We start from the raw sequence: 17,989 nt of genomic DNA, 5'->3' as shown, positions 1-17,989 counted from the left end.
ACGTATTTACTACACACACACACACACACACACACACACACACACACACACCAAGCCAGCAGCAAGTCAATGGGTGTTTTCTTTCACAGCTGAACAGACACAAAGCCAAACCATTCTTCATCCTCCAAGAAAACATGCAGGTAGGCCACTAAAAGCTGATCAAGAGAACTAGGATGGAAGAAACATTCTGCAGACAACCCTGCTAGCAGTTTTTATGTCACAAGCCTCTTGAAACAGAAAACATATAGAAAGTGTCTGAAGATGCATGCTGTGTTGTCTAATTGACCTATTTTTTCCCCCTTTTTTGTTAATGAAAAGAAAGGAAGGAGAGAAGAAGAAATCTTTCCTATCAGCAGCAGCAGGGGTTGTTGCAGGAAGAAGATAATTCCCCCCTGCTGCTCTACTGACAGCCACTGAGCTCCACAGGAGGAACACGGCGTTTTAATCATGGAATTGAAAAACACAGCAGTTCCCAAATCTTCATCTCACCTTGGTTGATTTACATACATTTAAGACAAACTGGCTCACTGTGGAATTATGTTGTACGTGGAAGATAACAGAGGAGGGAAGAATTCAGTGCAACTCCTAGTTTGTGCACAGGAGGGAGGGTGGCTGTGTGTGTAACCCCTCCAGAGCATCCCAGATAAACAACCACCGCTCTTTTCCTTAAAAGCACCAATGCAGACTTCCTAATTCCAAGTCATATACCTTATAAACTCAGTACTATTTAAAAAAAAAAACTTAAAAAGATAAGCATCTTATTAACAATGAGCAAGTCAAGGCCTGAGCCTGAGCAGGGTCCACTGAAATCATCAGAAAACCCGCAAAAGAGGCCCAGGGAGTTTTGGATATTTCATCAGATTGTCATTATAACAAAGACACCCCATAATGGGCTGGCTAAGATGAATGCAAATCTTGCAGAGACAGTCAGGCATCCCCAAAATTAAAAATTTGAGCACACAGCAGATTATAGGCAGCAGCTTTGGGCATGTGGCACAACATCTGTTACAAAAACACTAGAAAGCAACCTGCGGCAAACTGGACTTCTGCCAGCTCTCAGGATTTTTTTCTCCCTTGACGAGGCTGTCAGGAAACGGACAGATGGCAGCCGATGCACTCGCAGGATAGTTAGTTCAGTTAACAGTCAAGTATGCTAAATGATTTCAGATTCACTCCGCACCAAGCATTGTATTTTGTACTGCATCATTAACACTCTGTCCTAATAGAAATATAGTTTGGTAGCAAGAAACTGGCAGATATTGTATTTCACAAAACAGTTTCTCTGGAACAATTTGTCAGGGAACATTAGAACTGCCTTCATGAATAAAGCCAGAATCGGCCAAGTTTACCAAGCTGGTTCGTGCATAATCTCAATTCTACAGTATTCAAAGAATAGGGATTGAAACAAACATTAAGATGCAGGGCAGATAGTAGCACAAGTTGTTCCCACACGTGAACTCAGCTGAAAAAGCAGCGTTAGCTGTGCACAGCGTGTGGGATACCTTATCACTGTGGCTTGTCTGCCTTACCACGTGCAAGGCACTGAGCTCTCCCAGCAGGCCAGTTCTCGCAAGCAGCCTTTTGGATGGGATGACATGCTTGCCCCCCAGGCACACTGATGTGAAGATCTGACCCAGGAAAATTGGTATTTCTTGACTTTTATGAGTGCAATCGATAAATGAAGTTGAGGCACTATACCTCCAGGGAACAAATAACTCAGCACTGAAATGAACACTGGTGAACAGCACACAGGTGGACTTCTGGCATTAAGAGAACTATCTTAATATTTTTCCTCTTTATGATCATATCTTCAGCAGTGTGTTTCGTAGACTTAGTGAAAAGCTTACTCCATCGTCTTGCTTTTTCTTTTTTTTTTTTTAAAGTAGCAGGGCAAGAGTAATCTTTGGGAGAAAATATGTTTGAAGAAAACTAAAAGTTGCAAAGCATTCCTAGTGACCAAACAACACATCAATGACCTACAGAGTCAGTTAATGGCCTACAGCAGAACTGCAGGCAATATGATTTGCAGTAACAATACTACATTGTGCTGTAAAACACTTGTTAGTTGGACCCACTCAAAAGCCCTCCAAAAGTACAGATCTAACAGCGAAGTACTGAGCTGAGAGCAGCTGAGCAGTGCCTCACATGAGGATGTTCTCAACACCTCTCACACAGCAATGAACCCCACTACGGTCAGTCAATGAACACAACATGGATCTTCTGCTAAGTTCCCATTTCTGCTGACATTGGTTTTCTTCAGAAGCGTTTAGAAGGCATTGCCACAGTTGGACCAGGAAAAAATAAATCCGTAATGGCAGCTGAGAGCTCATCTGTACTTCTCTAATTCAGGAGTGGTACAAGAATCTTCAGAACTCAGTTTGGCTGAGCTCATTTCTTCTGGCTCAACTTTTCGCAAAAATCTGATTAAACCTCAGTGAAATTTAATCTTTGCATTCCAAGCCTTCTTTTCAAAGAAAAAATTACTTCTGAGGGCGTAAATTATCAAGAGTGGAGAGACACCAACCAACTCTGAGAAAACAAATGAAAAATAGTTGTCTTTTCTCAGAACTACTCATCTGGCAAATCTGCAAAGCTATTCCAAAAATGAATTGCAGAAGAGCTGCATGTCACTTTTCAACAGTCAAAAATACACTTTATCAGATAGAAAGTCAAAAAGAGTATGAAAAGGCAGGACAAATTAGCTACAACAGATTTAGGAATGCCAGGCATTCATAATATTCTTTCATAATGCCAGAGAGTCATAAAGGCTGAAAATTTGGCTCCCACAGTGGTAACTTATTTCTCATTTTCCTTTAATTTCTACTGCAGCCAAATAACAAAGACAAATCTAGCAGATATATATTTTTATAGTAATAGCACTTCCTCATAACAATTCTGCTTCAAAACCACACATTAGGACAGAATTAGCAAAACTCAGTTTGCAGCCTGGTTTTTCAGCCAAAGGTCCACATTTCCTCTTTATCTCCTGGTTATATCTGTCCCACATTGTCTCAGGAGAGAAACACAAAACAGAATTCTTTAGCTTTCCTCAAAACATTTTTTCCATTTATGGATAGATAATACATAGCATCGTTAGACCCAAATGAGACAATTGCAGAATGCTGCTGCCTGGGTATGATTGGCCATTCACAGCAACAGAAAGCTTTCACTGCCGAGGAGGAAAGGGATGTCAGTGGGAGTTTATTCCCATCTGTCAGCTCAGCAGGACTGATGGTGCTGAATGAAGTCTTTCTGCTCATTCAGCATCTGTGGTCTAATATTTGCCAGGAGTTTGATCTTGACCTCTTGGGTTGTGCCTACAGTACCCAGGGTTCCCAGGTGGCTTCCAGCCAAGCGTCAGCCTGGTCTAGGACTGCTGAGCTCGCAGAATCAGACCGCCCTAAACCACATTTTGTTGATACAGCCCTGTTACTAGTATTTCTTCGTTTCTCCAAATGCTCTACTATGCAGTCCACTAAGATTAGATTTTGCAGCTTTGAGGAAAGAGAGTAAGCAAGTCTTATGTCTCATCAAAACACAGCAATCATATTTAAAAGAGAAAAGGAAAACAAAAAAACAGGTGAAAAAATTGGCAGTAGGAAGGTTTTACAAGTTTTTTCCTCTGGTTATTTAACATTCCAGCCATCCCAGCTCAACTTCTTTTTATCTTCTATTATTTTGGACAATGCAAAACATCAACAAGGAAATTTTTTTTTTTTGCCAAACCTAATTATGGATAGTCTAAAATAGTTGTAGATGTATGTATTAGGTTAAAAAAAAGATAGTATATGCATTCATACTTTTTAAGCATCTGACATCTATAAGGTTATACGGGAAACAATCGTTTTTTCCACTCAATAATCCCCAGAACTCACACAATTATGCAACAAAAACAACATTACATACATACAGTTGAATAGCAGCATGTTTGTGGAGTATAGCACACTGATAGAAGTCTTTGTATTTCAATCAGGCAATTAAAAATTCAACACTCATATTGCAATAAAACACTGCTTATGTAAAAAGCTACAGAGCTAAAATCAGCATGACATCATGAACTCTTTTTTTGTACAGATTAAATGCATTAATTCTTCATCTGTTCTTGCTTGGGCAGGTAAGAGGTTGTGCCCTGTTCAAGATTACTTAGGAACACATGTTCCTTGTGGATGATATCATGTTTAGTAATAGACAAATGAATTCATGAACGTATTGGCTATGTCATGTCTTTTTTTTTTTCCCGGTATGAAGTGGTCTAACTTTTGACTAAGATTACTATACATTGCCTATGGATTTTACTGCCTCTGAAGAGAAAGATTATAGACATTTATGAAGCGTTAGGCAATATATAAGCTTTTCTTTATCAAAAAAAAAAATCCAGAAACACAAGCACACACAGCTTTCTCAGTAACACTGTAACTACAAAACGTGCTAAGCAAAGTTGTATAGCATGACTAGATTTTATTCCGTTAGGGCACCTATAACGTTAACACAGAGTGGGTATCACAAGGACCCAATAATAACTACCTTCTCTCATCTTATTGCCTTGAGCAAGCAGTGCCGTCTCCAATACCAAAAACAGAATAACATCACATTAAACATGCAAAATCCAAGAAGATTCCAGCTTTGAATACTCTTTGATCTTTCATAACAGAAGGAAGTGTAAACCAAGATCAAGTTTATTAAATACAGATAAAAGCACAGTCAAGTTCCTTCCTTTCCAACAGCAGTTAAAAATTGGACTTAGATTTCTTAGAGACACTTAGTTTTATATTTACATGTTACTCCTTCAATATACTATTCTAATTTAAAAATCCAACTTCTGGACACTAGAATCCATATTTCTTCTGCTTCTAAACTGGAAACTGCTCTTTCTTCATAATGTGAGGGCATAAGTTAATTGAAAGTATGAACTCGCAGCACTCATATGGAGAGGGAACAAAGCTGTTGCAGTAATACGACAGAAATAAGAAGTTTGAGCATTATTTTAAAGCGTACTTTATCCACACATAAAACATCCTTCTATTCAATTCTGTTTTCATTGCATTTTAGTAGCAGGAGATTAGGGGTATAGGTTAGCTGAAGAGACATTGACTATTAAAAAAATAGATCTTTCCAACCTTGGAAATACCTTGAAAGCCTTCTGTTCCTAGTACCATGTGAATTCATCACTTAAATGCGATGCACAATAAGCAACTGTAGTGCACTCCAATTTCACTTTTAAAAGCAGTTTAGTCACTTTTTATACTTCAAGGATTGTAATTCTTTACAACAGCAGCAGCTTGAAATGCATTACAATGCCTAATTCATTTGAGACTTAATTGTAGAAAGCTTTTAATATGGCCTTTAAGATAAAACACAATCTAAGTACCATAAAAACCTTACAGCTTCTTCCACAATTAAACTCCTTCAATGAAGAACACTATCTTGTAATTTTGCAAGTCAAAGCATCAGTTGTATATGCTAGAGCACAGTGCAGTGCAAGCAGATGCCAATAATGATGGAGGCTTTCATTCAGAACACGAACAAGTATGACACCAAGGTATTGATAAATTATATTCTCATCTCATGTATGCCTATAAATATCAGCTTGAAAAACAAGTATTTTCCTTACTGCTTGGATCATTCCCATGGCACTAAGCAAAAGGTCTGAGGTACTGTTCCTATTGATACCAGCAGCATAGGATTTGCTCCTTGTAAGGCATCACCACCCTCAGCTTTTGCTGAATGAATTCAGCTTTCCTAACAGTTAATAAAGTAGACTATTTCTTGAAAGATCAGTTGAGAGGCATGAGCAATAATTGTCAAAATTCAAACCAGCTGTATTAAAAACGTACAGCCCCAACTCCGCAAATTAACATTTTCACCCTTCTGTCCCACTTTACCCCAAGCCCCTCTGCCACAGTGAGCCCCATGCAGCAATGGCTGGGTTGATAGAAGGCTGAGTTGTGCCCTGGGCTCACTTCAAAACTGAGACAGAATGGCATCTATCCATATACATGCTCACCTATCATTACCACGTGATATTCAGCTCCCTCCTAAGGCTGTTTTCCAAGCATACCTCAATATAAAGAGGTTGGCTTTTGTGTTTCATTTTTACTAACAAACAACAAGAAAGAAGAAAAAAAAATTTAACAAAAAAAACTATTCATAACTATAGCCAATATAGTCTTGTCTCTCTGCTTTCCCAAACCAGTTGTGTAAGGTTGCTGCCCTTTTGTTAAGATAGCTCACACTGGCACTTCAGAAATGGCTGCAGTTTCCAAGAGATGACAGAATTTCACATCCCCGCCCTATTCCCTCTGAGTGCCAGAACCCTTCCCAACGCCTGCAGCAACGCTTTGAAGTTGGTGCAATTGCAGCAAATGCAAAAGATTAAAGGATTCTGGAGCTCATGAAGAGAGGTGCAAAGCTCACTATCACCAACAAGGTTCATCTAAACATTTTAATTTTTTATTTTAAAATTTTCATCATGAAAAGAGTTGCACCATAATTCCTTTCCCCAGGATATATTTTACATAACTGCCTATTCTGTCTGTGACTAAATCCTTCGATGCATATAAATGGACACACATCTCAGCCTTCCATCTTGACTTTTGGGAGATTTGTACAGAACCTCACACACAGACAACGGCATATCAAGAACCGAGAGGATGAAATATGTTCAAAACATACAGAAATATTACCACAGCATATTATTTTTTTTTAAGCAGCTCTCACATAGAATTCCCACATTTTAAACACCCTCTTATAAAGAGGAACTGTAATATTCCTCTGACAGATTTTTGTTTTTGTTAAACATTTCATTTACTTATTTTATGTTAGTTTAGAAATTCCGAATTGAGGCTTTGAAAAAACAGCTGACAACACACCAGCACCAACCATCTTGTGTCCCTCAAAGCAGCCTACCATGCGCTATTCCATTCAGAACAAGGATCTTTACCTGATTTTCTACCTTTATTCAAAATCTGCTCAAGTCCTCAGTTATGACTTGCCCACATCACTAACCAATCCTGAACCTCCTGGCAAGGGGCAGCACAACTGCACGCATGCATGGTACCGTGGTACATTCACAAGAAAGCCTATGACAAAGGCTGCAGCAGATTTCCTTCTAATCCATAGTAATATTCAGGAGATAAAACCTGCTGCATGGAGCTTTTGCTGTTTAGAGGTAGGGATGACAGATGAGGAAACAGGATCAGTCTGAGACAGAAAATAAAGTAGTACTGAGAATCAGAAATCTTCTGTTGTTTTACTATTTCTTGATTCTAAGTCTGTCTGCCAGGTCACCCTAAATGTTGGGGTCCTGCCTCTTCCCTTCCACTATGGCACATCTTGCCATCCCTAATCTCAGCATCATTTCCTTTTCTTCCAGCTCTACAGTCCCAGCCACCACAAAGCTTTTCACCTCATATTCATCTGTGTACCTTCCTTACCCTCTTTCCTGACTCTGCAGATCCCAGCATTGCCTCAGGTGATGCAGAGCACATGGCTCAGCCAACAGTGTAGTCTTCAGGCAGTAACACGTAGGAGGTATCTATAGCAGCTGAGCTATCATAACCACAGCAAGCTGTTTCACATTTACTGCTGAACTCCTGAGCAGCCTGCTGGCCCTGATCTCCAGTTTTCCCATGAATCAGCTGGTCCTGGTGAAGAGAGTGAACTGCTACTACTGATGCACTTTGATTTTAGTCAACGCAAAATATCCAGCTACATTTAACAAAGATTGAACTTGGATTTTTTGCTGAAGTCTGCTGCTTGCAGATCTTAGTTTCTCTCCTGAGCACTTTATGCACATTTATCATAAGATACTTGGTTACAGCTCTTTCCTTGTCCCTCTATCCCCTCCATCCCAGCCAGAACTGCTGGAACATTTTACAGAAACATTATCAATCTCATTATCAGAGTCCTACAACTCCTTTTTTTGAACCATTTCCCATTGCTGTATTACAAGGGTAATATTTTAGAAAAGGGGCAAGAGGAGAAAAAGAAGGAATCACAGAGGGGTGTTGGTTTTATAGCTTAAACATCTGGAAATGCTGAAAGGCAAAGACAGTAAAACTAGTAGAAATATTAGGAAAGATAAGCTTAAAGCCTTAACAAATAAACAGTACTTGCTGAGTTATAGCATTCTATGTTTAATAGTCAGCATGAAAACCTTAGGGCTACAGTAAAGTCAATAGGCACAGAAAACAAAAACTGTGTCCTATTGTTTCAGAACATATCTTGCGCACACGCTGCTTCTGATGTGACTAGTTTTAACAAAAGGTAAACAGGAACACCAAGAAAAGTATCAGCCTGTGGCAAGCATTATTTAACTATTTGGCAAAATGATAAAGCAAAACAATACTGAGGAGTTTTAAAAATATTAATTGAAAAACAATTTAAGTATCGCTATTATATGTTGGATGAGGGCTAATGAGGTCATTTAAAAATGTAAAGATTCTTCACTTGCGTACAGCATTTCAGACATTTCCAAGGTTGGTGCCAAGAGACTATGCAGTGCGTCTGCTTCTCCAGCTGGGTGGACATTTGCTCTCCCCAACCCGTACACCATAGCCACGCTAAGGGTGCAACACTGCCTTAGTTGGCACACACTCAGATGTTTTCCAGCCTTGGGAGCTAAATTTATCATTCTTAACCAGTACAGTAGTACTTATAAGCCCCAAAGAGAAAACAGCTAGCCTTCTCTTTAAGGTGTCCCACTTCCCCATCCCTCCCTCCCCCTTTTTTTTTTTTGGACAAAGCTTTAATAACCCAAGGTGTGAACAGATGAAAGTGATACTGCCAAAGCCAACAACTCAAAATACAAAATAATTCTATTCCCTGCATGGTGACTTCTAAATTTCCTTGGCCAGTCCTCAAAGTTTCTCGCAGAGACCAGAGGCCCTTATCTGATGGAATTCAGCATCACTAACTTCAAAGTTGTGCTCTGCAGGCGTGATGGGGAAATCAATCCAACCACGATACGCAGTGATTAGATCAGCTATTGCCACTCAGAAGAGAAATGTGTGGACAGTCTTGTATAAGTGTTAGCTCAGCATTCATCAACAAAGGAGAAATGAATCAGAGGAGCAACACTTCAAGCAACAGAGAAGGAAAGAAAATACCTTCAATGTCTGTCACTACAAATCTATGGTATGCTCACATTTGTGGTTTTTCTATTTTTTTTTTTTCCTCCTCTAAACTGTGTTCAGTTTTGCTTCTAATCCCAGAAGAGCACTGAGGGAAGTAAAATTCTAGAAGAAAAGTGTGGTTAGAGATACCAAGTGCCATCCATGCTGAAAGAGTCTATAACTAAGGTATCTTTTCTGACTAGAAGAGAGATGATTAACATTGGAAGATAGCATCACTGAACAGCTCTAGAGTTAAAAGCTCTCCTTGGCACTAGAACATTTCCACAAAGCACAACTCCAAGGACCCGATCTAGAGCTGATGAGCCACTGCTGAGATCCTCATTCACAGTCCCCAGTTAAAAGGCCATTTGAAGTAGCTCACAGCAGAACAACATGTACAGTAACTTCCTCACCACCACCCCCTCAAAGGACAGGATCAAACCAGACTGACTTGGTGTTTTTACCAGATGGTGTGCATCAAGAGGCTTCCAACAGAGTGCTGGCTAGAAGTTAAAGCTGGCCTAAAGATAACGTGCAATCTGAAATTGGAGACTGAGCAAAGACACCACCTGCTCTGCCCTACAGTGTAAGCCAGTCTCTGGAGTGGAGCCAATTCCAGGGGCAGAGATTACTGTAGCTTGTTCACACATACACGCATATATGATGGAATGCATTTTTTCCTAGTGCAGAGCTGTTATTCCAGAACACACAGGGGCATTGGATTTTTTCCCTCCACTTTGCCCAAGGTAGGTGCCACACAGTCTGGAGAGGTGAAAAAGGATGAGGAAAATCTATATCTTCTTAAGAATTCTCTTTAAACAAATTTAACTCCCTTCACTGCCTTAAGCAGCAGATTCAATTCATGATGACTCTGTGCTATTTTACCTTCAGAGAGTTCTCATCAAGACCAAGCTAACAAATACATTCCAGAAGGGACAGGATCACGGTTTCCCCTAGAGCAGGCCTGTCCTATTCCCGACTGCTTTTCACAAAGCAATCCAATGCTAAGAGCTCCCTCACCCTTTGAAATTCAAAATTAAGAATTTCTGTTCACAAACTCTTTAGAATAGGGCACATTGGCCTAAACCCAAAAGCTTCTAATACAAGGAATTGTTTGCGTCTCCATGTCCATACTGCAACTCTAACCTAAACCTTACTGAACCAAAAGGTAAATTAATTCATGGCACCTGAAACCAAGTTATTTGTTTCATGTCATTTTTTCAGCCACTGTTGTAGGTTGTATCTCTCCCTGCTACCTACAGCAGTTACAGGAAAATCTTGCCGCTTTCTTTCCAGCCCTGGGAGTAGTGCACCTTCAGAACATCTGTGAATGAATTTGAGCACTGACCATTTGCCTGGTTCTGGAAAAGGGGTTGTCAAGCCCCACCTTGGCATGAACTGATCTGATCCATCAAATCAAATCTGAAGCTTTCACTTCACAATATGTGCTCAAGTGGTCATTTCTACTTCTGACATAAAAAAACCCTACAGTCACCTGCCTCTCCAGGTCATTAAGCTTGTCTATCCCGGTCAGCTGTTTTACCTACACTACTGAATGAACAAATAACAGAGGTTTTTGCTTTGTATCTAGCAATCTCAAAACAGTGATCTGAGCAGATGCTAAAAGATGTCAACCCTGAATGCATACCGATGTTCGTTATTCCATCAGCAAAAAGTCATAGCTTTGAGCAACACCTCTGGAGAAATCAAGCGTAATCCTTGTGCCAAGCAAGATTTAGTTTGAATTTTGGACCACCAGGGTGATAGAAGTGACTGAGGGGGAAAAAAACACTGTGATCTGATCTAAATTATTACTGACCTAAACACCTCTCTCTTTTATAGAGGAAGATGAGCATGTCAGCATGGTAATTACTACCTGACAGATCTAGCTCATGCACAAGTCAGCTGCAAGTCTCAGAGAGTTGCAACACACTAGCCTGAGGAAAATGGAAAGCAAATGCTTTAAGTACTGGTATAAAATGTAGTCAATAATTTTGATAGCGAGCAACATTTCTAAGGAAGGGCATTCTAAAAGTCACATGAAATCACCACTCCACTGCTAAAGACTGGTCCTGTGAAGGTCATCCAAACTTCAGTGCAACTTCAGTTGCTCCCTGGAGCATCTTGCTCCACATGATTAAATTCCGTAGTTTTGGCTTCCTCCAGGAAACCACAGCTGCCTTACTTCGGATAACAACAGGTCATTAAGGTTTTCACAAACTATTTCAATAACTTTGAGTGGACATTGGTGTTTGCAGGTGTAAAGGTGAAGGGAGCAATGTGTCAAATTCTGCCTTCCTGGCTGTCATCTCCCAAGTTGCAGATCTCAGGAAAAGACACTGAAGTGTCAGATAGTTTTCCTTCTGCAGCTTCCCACCGCATTAAAATGCTTTGCAAAGGTGTAATGCTTGAACAGGGGCAAAGCACCACCTCTTGAATCTTTACATCATTCGCTCTTGCTTTAACATCATTTGATTGTACACTGCTGTATACAAGTCAGATGCATTTGCCTGCCTGCATTGCAGAGTGAAGATACTTAGCAGATACACGGCATTACCTTTAAGGAGCTTTATCCAACTATTAAATTGCAGAAAAATATTCTGTTGTCACTTTCAGCTGAAACTGCTGAAATGATCCTCTCATAGAAATAAGCAGCTTTGAGACTGTTAAAGAGATAGAAAAACAAAACAACAAAAAAACAGGCCTGATAGAAAAGAGATAGAAAAAAAACCAAACTCTTGACATGGAGGACAGCTGCACAAAACAAAATTAGCAATGCTTTCACTGGTCAGAGCACATACTGAAATAATAACTAGAAACCCAGAGTGATGATATTAGGCTTTTGTTATATGACCTTGTCAGAACTCCCCCTAGCTGGAAAGAGTCCTGCAGTTTTGTTGTTTCATTTCACCCCTAGAGCCAAGTATCACTAAGATGCATCTATTTTCCCAGCATGTCATGTTAAGAAGTTGAAATTTTATTCAATACATTAAGTTGTTCGTCTGTTCTCAAGAAAAAAAAAAAAGAGCCTCTATCTAAACTTGTCAATAGCATATCTAAACAGTAAGTAAAATTACTGCACTGAGAATGCATTTCATTACCAACCATTCAGACCATGTCTTTGTTAGGAAACTGATGAATAGCACATTTATAATACAGGCTTTGTGTGTTCTAAACTATGATTTGCCCACAATATCCACGCTCAACCTTCCTGCCCACTTTTGCAAAGGCTACAGTTGCTACAGAATCAGGTGAAGTTCCTATTTATTTTCAGGCAGAATTTCTAAACATACACATTTGCATTACAAGTCCTGTAAAAACACAGACACAGGTATGAGGACCTGTACATTTGATCTTCTGTATCCACACATGCTATGCTACTTTCTGCTGGTTAATATTTACCTCCTTCCTTCTAGGAGAGCTATTGCATTGCAACTGTAACGAAGGCATCTGCCATCATGCTTCAGTTACCCAAAGAACAACCTGGAGTGGGAGCTAAGTTATCATTCTCCTGTAATCACTGGAAAAGCCCAGAGCAGCATTTGAAAAACACTAGAAAGAAAGCATCTCAGAAGGCTTAGTAGAAATAAGGATCAGTTCTGACCAAGGGAGAGCCCGGGACAACTGCTGTAGATACAACACTTCTACACCAAAGTTTAAGGAGCTTGAACTATTCTCAGCACCACAGCAAGTCCCCAGTCCTGCCAATCAGGCCAACACAAGCAACTGCATCTAAAGAAAACAGCATCGTTCCTGGGCTATGATTGGCCTAGACAACAACATGATACAGGAACAGATTTCCTTTACTAGTACCTTGTTTTATCATTTTTTCTTCAGTCTTCCAAGTGTACGTGCTGCCTTTCTAACCATACAATTAAACCGTATTCTGCTAAGCACCATGTGGCCATGAGCCACTGAGTGATACTTTTTAGGGGTCAGAAGGAAAAAAGCAGAATGTCTTATCTAAAAGTCAGCTCCTATTTGCTACCACCTGCCTCTCTCTGCAAGTGCTCACAGCCCTGCCCTTTCCTCAGCAAAAAACCAACAGAATGGAGAAGGCTTTTCTGGTCATCAGCTACTCACACACACCTTGTAGCAAATCAATCTTAGGAACTGAAGTTCCACTGCAGGCTTCAGCAGGGTTTACAAACCTATTCCTCAAAGACAAGTTTCCAAACACACTGAGCACATTCACCATTCATTAAATAAAGACATCTAAACCAACTGGCTCTCCAACTGGCCTGCCTATAAGTTTGACCATGGCACTCCAGAGTTGACATATCCCAGACAGAGCAAGTTCTGCATTTCCACAGCCTCCTACCCTTACCAGGAAAAGCTTTCTTTTAAAAAAAAAAATAAAAATTATCATATCCACTGTGCCAACATCAGGGTGTAATCCTAATCCATGCCACTGACTCCACACCTGCTTCAAGAGCAGCAGTCTAAGACAAGACTTTTACCAAGTGCCTTCATTCCTCATTAATTTCTCCCTCAAGACATCCACCCATTTCCTAGGATCAGAAGATCTTCCTGAGCTGTTTCCAGTCACCTGCCTCCTCCCTATGCACATCCTGAACTCAACACAAACAGTTGTGAACAGGAACACCTGGATGCACCATCCCTGCCTTGCTCCCACAGCTGGAATTGCACAGCAAGGAGCAGACAGAGCTGAACTCACTGATGAGCCTCAGTATCTTTCTCTCCAAGCCTCATCACAGACAAGGAAATCCTTACACCAAGTTGGTACAGAAATCATAAATATTCTTGCAGAAGACCTATGTAGAACTCAGTGCTTGCTAATTGTAGCTATGTTGTCCTGGGTATTGAGACATCAGTCACGCAGGCCTTCACTTTGATACCTGCAGATGTGCTCTGTGAGCTTAAGTCACAGGGAGTCTGCAGACCTAACGTAGATGCCTTGAACAACCACAGAAAAAGTTTTCTTCTAAGATAGTTTCCTGATTTTAAATATCACTTATACAGAAAGCTTTTACTCTCCTGGATATAGTTTCTTTTTAACGATTTTTAGCATATTGTACTTAGGTGAAGAGAAGTACTTCAGGAAAATCTACTCCTTTAATAGTTTGCTTAAGAGGATGCTATTGCAGTGAATTATCTTTCTTTAGCCACAGCTGCCTCCCAATGGATTTCTTATGTTTCTTACAGGGAATTTAAGAGCAGTCTCTGAAGTCCTACAGAACTGACAAACTACTCATTTAGAGAGGCTCCATGCTGGGTGACTCCCATGATCTCCTTTTCTTTACAAACAGCATTTCTTTTAAAAAGGTACAGAGTTTGTTTCCATATGCTCATGATTTCTCAATACTGCTGTTCTTACAAACTAGTAAATGAATGCCTCCAGCTAGCACTAACATTTCTATCAATGTAACAGCCCAGCCTACAGGGATCTAATTTACCGAAACTGGTTAAGTGCTACACAAACATCATCTAGAGAGATTAATTGGCTGTTAAAGTTTGATTGCTTTGCAATCCCTTGGTCATGGTTGGAAAATGAAAAAGTGATCTTTTGTCATTACGTAAATACCTTAAGGTATAGAATATATGCAGGGCTTTGTTTACATTTCCTAAACACAGCAAGTCTTCAGTGGGAAGGAGAGCTATGACCCATTTATTTATACTGAAGTTTATTTAGTATATTCATTATGAATGACATTTTCCTGAAGTTTATTTAGAAGTTAAGTCTTTCCAAGCTGTAATTAATCCAAATTAAAACACATTTATGCTGATCATTACAGCAATTTGTTGCAGACAAGTTTCCATTTGAACATTTCCCAAAGTCTGTTTTACTGTACTCTGAATCTTCAATTTCCGAAGTGCAACTTTCCATTTCCCCTATAAACAGCACAAATCAGATACCCCTTTCTCCTGGAGTTTTTTCACTCAGAAGTTCCCTGAAGTTCTAGGGTAATTTAGTATCACTCTTATTACTCATTTTTCTTCATTCTTAGTCTGTGAAACTCTTGCTTAACCATCAGCTTTGTAACCTTACCTTTCTCAAGGGAAAAGCCTTAATCAAGTGTAAGAAAGCCTGCAGAAAAGCTCAAAGCTCTGTTCACAGACCATGCTAAAAGACAAGGCGAGGAATGAGAACTGGAGACATCAGCCAAATGAGTTGTCAGCGAGTCCATTTTGTACAACTTGAGCAATTAAAACTAAACTATTTCCATAGTGCTATTCCACAGATATAAAAAGCTTCTTTTCCTTGACAAACTTTCATCATTTATACACACACTACCTCACTGACAACACACCTACAAAGAAACCTACAGGCCTATCCAAAGGGATGGATGTCCTCATTATTATTTGAGCCAACATTCAGGATTATCCAAGTATGGATTGCAAACACGTAGACACTGGGGTATCAGAATGGAATTGGCACAATTACTATTAGCAACATGCATAAGAAATAAAATTTACTGTGTTCCAGACACAGGAGAATTTGCAGCCTTTCTATACAGCAGGAAAAGCTTTTCTTTCTCAGACTCCGGAAATACGATCGGGAATCAAATGCATTGCATATGAAACCCTCAGCATACCACATTCAATTTCTCTTCTACTGATATGTGAATAAACACCCATAACAGTTCAGCATCTGGATTGCATGCAAAGCTGTAATGCAGAGAAGGTGGAGAAGAACTGAACATAGCAGACAGTTCCTATAAAAAGGTTACGAAATAGTCTCCTAGACAGAGGCCCTACTGCTCCACTAAAATTAAACATTTAAACGATTTGAAGATAGCAACAGGATTGCAGTTTGCATAGATAAGAGATAAGCACAGAACTCCACCCTATACAAATACTTAGTTTCATGATGCATATGCCAGCCCATTTACTGCAGAACTTCCACAGCTCTAAAGGAAAAAAATCCAAACAAATTATTTTATTCAGCTTGTAAAAAAAACCTCAACTGGTGTTGAAAAACAAGTATGGGAAGAGTAACGGAAATATATGTATATAGATAGATTGATTCCATGCAGAAGCTCAGAAATTATCAACACAAAAAGTGCTCAGATACCATGGTGATCAACACATTACAGAAACAGAGTGCCAGCATATCCAGAAAAGATGCAGTCCTCTAATAGATACATCCATCAAATGGGCACAGGCATAGTTTTCTCCACAAATAAATAAATAAATAAATAAATAAATAAAAATAAAAAGGAGGTACTAGGTCCTTTTGGAGGAGCTACGTGCCTCACTTGCCATTCTGACTGCAGCTTTGAACTTGATTTTGACCACTGTATCCAAACAGAAAATGTGACATTTGAAAGCCAAGTTTCCCCAAGCTAGATGTAAATATTAACTCTGAAAGTACTAGATGGACAGACACATTCCCCTTCCCACCTTCCTGCTGCTCCCCACACAGTTCTGCAGAGCCTGGAGAGCCATCCACACACCCAGGAGCACTTGGTCCAAGAGGTACCACCTACATCCAGAAGACTGCCACTAGATTTGGTAGCTTCGCTTTGGTAGCTTTGGAAGCATCCCTCAGATGCTTCGGGCCAAGGTTAAGAGTGGATAAGGAAATGCACTGTTCACAGAAGCAGTTGGCTATCATCTGCAACACAGCTTTTTGTCAGCGCTGTCTGGAAGCCTGAATTTGCACACTTCGTGTGGGTGAACACACCAAACACTACTCGGAATTATTTAAAGGTACCAAACAGCTGGTTTGGATCATGTTTGTATAGAATAGCCTGCTCAAAGCCTTAGATTGCTTCTCCCATTGAGATTACATTCTCCAGGCATCGCAGTATCTAAATGAAGTGGTTTCAAAATAGGAACCTAAATCACTTAGGGAAAAACAACCACACTTTAAAAGAAGCAATAAAACTGTCTCCTTTCTGCAGCAAAAAGAATCCTAGCTTCCTCATGCTTACCAACATCTCCAAGATTTATGGTGTCAGTTGGATTCACCTCCCTCACATCCCATTAAGGGTGGCTATTTCCTGTCAAAGATACACTGAGCAGAGCTGCCCTGCACTCCTGCCCCAAACAGCAGACACCGAGAAAGGCAGCCCCCCTTATTGACACCACATCTCCTGCACTGACGCTGTTTGCCTTCTTTACTGCAGCTGTACATGTTGGGATCAGCACTTCAGCGATTTTTATGTTCACTTGAAAGTGTCTTTCCTGGGCAGCGCACTCTGCAATCTCACCCATAATATATGAGGTTTTAACTGTTTCCTTTTAGGCTTTTTTTTTTTTTGTAGCCTATTTATAGCTTCCTAACTGACTGCATTTTACAATTTATGAGCAACTTAAATGACCTGAATCTCCTGTATCTAATTGTAGTGGGAGAGGCCTCATTATTTGTTGTGCCTTTTCCCAATCCCTTGCTTTGAAATCCTTGCTTTGTGTCGCATTGTCAGAAGTGATTACAGCACGAATAAAGACTGCACTAAAAACCACAGATCTCGCGTTATGGGCTCTTCCCATCCTGTAGGGATTACTGATGGTTGATTTGCCTCTTGAATTTGGCTTCCTGAGCCATTTCTCCCCCAGAATATTAGCACTAAGAGATTCTAAGCATGGGCAGGACTCCCTCTCTCTCTCCAGCGTCTATCAAGAACAGTAGGATGCATGTGACAGAAGAGCTACCAGCATTCTGTAATACCCAGCATCACTTCCATGCAACATTTTTCAGAGCTTTTGTGGTTGTGGAAGGGTTTTATTATTACTTTCAGCTTTCCATCCTCTTCTGCAACCCTCCAGTGGGACCGGTCTATGCTTCAGCAGGTAAACAGTTAATCATATGACATATTTCCAAGTGTTTTCTCATTTGGGCTATTAAAATTCACTTCAAATTTAAAACAACTTCTAAGACTTTCCACATGAATGACATCAAACAGTGCAGC

The 17,989-nt window shown here is 40.1% G+C and overlaps 1 long non-coding RNA gene across 1 annotated transcript in view; it reads left to right on the top strand.

Annotated features, from left to right (window-relative positions):
• LOC104912844 overlaps positions 1-17,585 on the top strand; it is a 19,490-nt gene extending 1,905 nt beyond the window's left edge. Inside the window, exons 2-3 of the long non-coding RNA XR_794924.2 lie at positions 8,936-9,135; positions 12,530-17,585. This is a non-coding gene — a long non-coding RNA (uncharacterized LOC104912844). The remainder of the gene's footprint in view (positions 1-8,935; positions 9,136-12,529) is intronic.
• The last annotated feature ends 404 nt before the right edge of the window (positions 17,586-17,989 follow it).

This window comes from Meleagris gallopavo, chromosome 12, assembly GCF_000146605.3.
Source record: "Meleagris gallopavo isolate NT-WF06-2002-E0010 breed Aviagen turkey brand Nicholas breeding stock chromosome 12, Turkey_5.1, whole genome shotgun sequence".
In the NCBI taxonomy this organism is placed as follows: domain Eukaryota; kingdom Metazoa; phylum Chordata; class Aves; order Galliformes; family Phasianidae; genus Meleagris; species Meleagris gallopavo.
This window is presented reverse-complemented; position numbering and strand designations above follow the sequence as displayed.